This window comes from Nannospalax galili, unplaced genomic scaffold (assembly GCF_000622305.1).
Source record: "Nannospalax galili isolate Female #2095 unplaced genomic scaffold, S.galili_v1.0 scaffold10, whole genome shotgun sequence".
Classification (NCBI taxonomy): Eukaryota; Metazoa; Chordata; class Mammalia; order Rodentia; family Spalacidae; genus Nannospalax; species Nannospalax galili.
In genome coordinates this window covers 286848-290435 of record NW_008331140.1, presented here as the reverse complement: position 1 = coordinate 290435, position 3588 = coordinate 286848, and positions in this window count along the sequence as shown.

Genomic DNA, 3588 nt, shown 5'->3' with positions numbered 1-3588 from the left:
AACTTTGGTGTGGCAAGCATTTTAGTAATCAATATCTCTCTTACCCATAGTGAGACAGATGTTTGTGCTTCTTTAGAGGCTGTGTGGGGTCTTTTCTTTGTTTTATTTTCTTGGATGACATAGGAACGTTATTTTCTTTCTCATTCACACTTGCTCTTTCTTTTTCTCATTCCCGTTCCCCTTTCTAAATATGTGCCTCTGTAGGAAGAAAGAAAGTGAGAACAAGCGAAGAGAAATGTTCTAACAGGTTTTAACTTTGCAGGTTAATCTCTTATTTATTGATTCTGCCCCTGTAGGGTTAGCTAAATTAGAGAACAGGCAGGAGCAGCAGGTAGTACAGGAACAGTGATTGAACATTAGCCCTCCTGATTGAGGAAACAGAGTGTCAAACTCCTGTTGCTCAGCAATTGTGAGGCAAAACACTGCTATTCATCTGTCTCACTTTTATGATGCTGCATACCAATGTCAGTCTTGAGCATACTGTAGCACTGGAGCTAAACTCCTAACAGAATTCTTCCTTTTGCACATGCAAACTGTAAGGTTTTGTTCATGGGAATAGGAAATGTGTGTGATGGAAGAAATCTGTGTGGAAGGGGCTGGAGATCTGCAGTCTGACCAGTACGACTCAATCCATTAACACATGCCAAGCTGTCACTGAGTGGTGCACTCTCCAGGAAGAGACAAATAGCTTAGAAGAAGCTTTGAAGTGTACATTGATAATTGTCTTAACAAAAGAGGTGAAATAAAAGCTGCACGCTAAATTTAATCGTTTGAATGGTTCTTGAATCAAACAAACAAAAATTACCAAGATTTAACATGTTTTCTCAGGAGAGAGAATGCACTATATGGTTTAAAATGCCCAATATAACATCCAAAGTCAATATATGCAAAAGAAAAAGAAATTGCTTAAATTTCACATGAGACAATAGCTGTCCCAACTGAGATTACTCAACCTTTAGGATCATCAGGAAATTACTTTAAAGCAACTATAATGAAATTTTCTATGAAGTAATTTTAAATAAATTTGAAAAAGGTTAAAAGAAATATATTCTCAGTAGAGAGATACATCTTTAATACAAACCAAATGAAAATGGAAATTATAAGTAACTTAATCAAAATATATTTTGCTCACAAGAAAACACAGCCTCTTCAAACACATATTGAGTGATTTTTAGCATATTAACCAAGTTATGATTTCATCACAAAACTCAAATTTTCTATTCGTATACAATCTATTAAAATACATACATCTTTTACTCCCTCATACATATTTTTTAAATATTTAATACATAAAAACATGCACCATATCATACCTCACTTTATTCCTCAACCCCATAGTAAAAATAATCCACTTTCTGATTCTGTATATTTTCTACTTCTGGTTTTAGAAAACAGGAAGTTTTATTACAATTTTATTTAACTCACCATGAAGAAAGTTCCTCGAGTTTATATGTTAGTATTTCATTCCTTTTTGTGACAGAAAACTAACCCATAGTTTGGATATACTTCTGTTGATACCATCATTTGTGGCTAGGTGGATTGTTCACACACTTTGTAGAGCCAAAATGATACTTCCATAAACTTTTATTTAAATAGTCTCATGCAAAAGTTTGCTTGCCTCTCCCTTAAGGATATGGTAACAGAAATACAGGGTCATATGCGATATATTTTACAGTTTAAAGACTATTCATCAAACTCATGTCGTGTATATGCAAAAAGTTATATTCCTGCAGTTTTATGGCCTTATATCAATGTTTTCACATCCTTTTCCTTATGTATGATTATTACATTCTTTGTAGTGCATGCAGAATTACCTCCCGTTGGGGACTGATTTGGAATTTCCTAATGCCAAATGATATTGAGGCTCCATTCATGAGCATATTGGACATAGCTTCTTTAGAGAAGTAGCTATTAATAGCCCTTCTCTGTTGATAATTACCTTATTGATAGTTTTATTATTAAGTACTAGACTTGTTTTATGTGATGTGTATGTAAATAAAATATCAGAATGTGTTTTGCTGCTATGATCTACTAGTATTTGCATTCTTTTAAGTTTCTGATGGTGTTATTTGAGGTACATACAGTTTAAATTTTTTTTTAATTTTTATTTATTTATTTATTTTTATTTTTATTTTAATAAGTATGAGTATTTTGTCTTCGTGTATGTAAGTGCACCCATGTCCCACAATGCCTACAGAGGTCAGAGAAGGCAAGAAGAAGGCATTGGATCCCCTAGAAACATTATCGATGGTTGATAGCTGCCATGTTGGTGCTGGAAAGTGAACTCGAGTCCTCTGCAAGAGCAGCCAGACTCTTAACTGCTGAGCCATCTCTCCAGGACAAACTGGGAGACTTTTATAATCTGAATAACCAGCAAAGGATTAATTTCTAGTACAGACAAAAGTAAACAATATGTTCTTTAAATATATATACAATTATAAAAGATAGTAGTTTTTAAAAGATAATGGAATGTATAACCCAAAATTCGAAGCAGCTTCCTCCAAGAAGCAGAGTGACAAAAAGGACGTGTGGGTGAGTACCCCAATAAGTCTCGTCTTGTTGTTTGTACTGGCTGGAGGGTTCATAGGTGTCCATTATTTTATTAGACTTTATAACTAGCAAGTACATGAATATAGTCCTTCATAGATATCCTAGGCATAAAATGATACATCTTTAGTAAGTAAGTAAGTAATTACTTATTGATATTATACCCAGTTTTTTTTTTATTCTTATTCTTTTATGAAGTTAGTTAAAAATTAATGAACAAGAAATAAAGAGACTGCGCTGCAATTAAGTTAGAATATTCTAACTGAAAAACAATTACTGTGAAACTATTTACATTCTCATAGAATTATAAACATTTCTCAAGGAATACTTTACAGCACAACTTTTTTTTTTCATACAGAAGAATTCATTCCAAAGCAATTGACATTGAGACGTTTTCACATGCATCTCTAATCTCTATATACATGACTATCACTGGTCACAGTCGCCTACCTTCTGAGCTCCTCGGCATCTGAGCATGAATACAAACTCGACAAATATACAGCCTTCCTCTCCCACTAGAGGCTCCATACTCTGCCATCCCTGTCACTGTCCACTGTGTTGTCAGCACCCTCATCCATTCCCCCTGTCTGCCCTTCTGGTAAATCTAGTCAGCCAGAGGTCCCTGTTACAGGAGGGTCAGCTGTTCCTCATCTACGGCAATCCATTGTCAGTATTCCTTTGGATAGAACTGGGGTCTGCTGTGCATTTTTCCAGTAGTATGTTGGGTTACTGTCTGGAAGAGCCTTAATCTATCCTAGCCAACAACTCGACTGAAGGTATCGCCTGTCTGGCTTTGCTGTTTGTCGAGTAACTTTTAGTTATGTATATGTATGCTCTTATGATATTATGTTGGCCCCTTTAATCTTTGGTTATACTTCCCTTCATCCATGTGAAGATAAGTCAAAGGTCCTGCTCGACCATTGTTGGCTTCTCTTGGAAGCATGGAGGAAATGATTCCTCCGTATTGACCCTCCTCTTTATACACTGGACACTGGTTCAAGTCCATCTGGTGGGATCTCCTCGGCTTCCTTGATGAAGAGA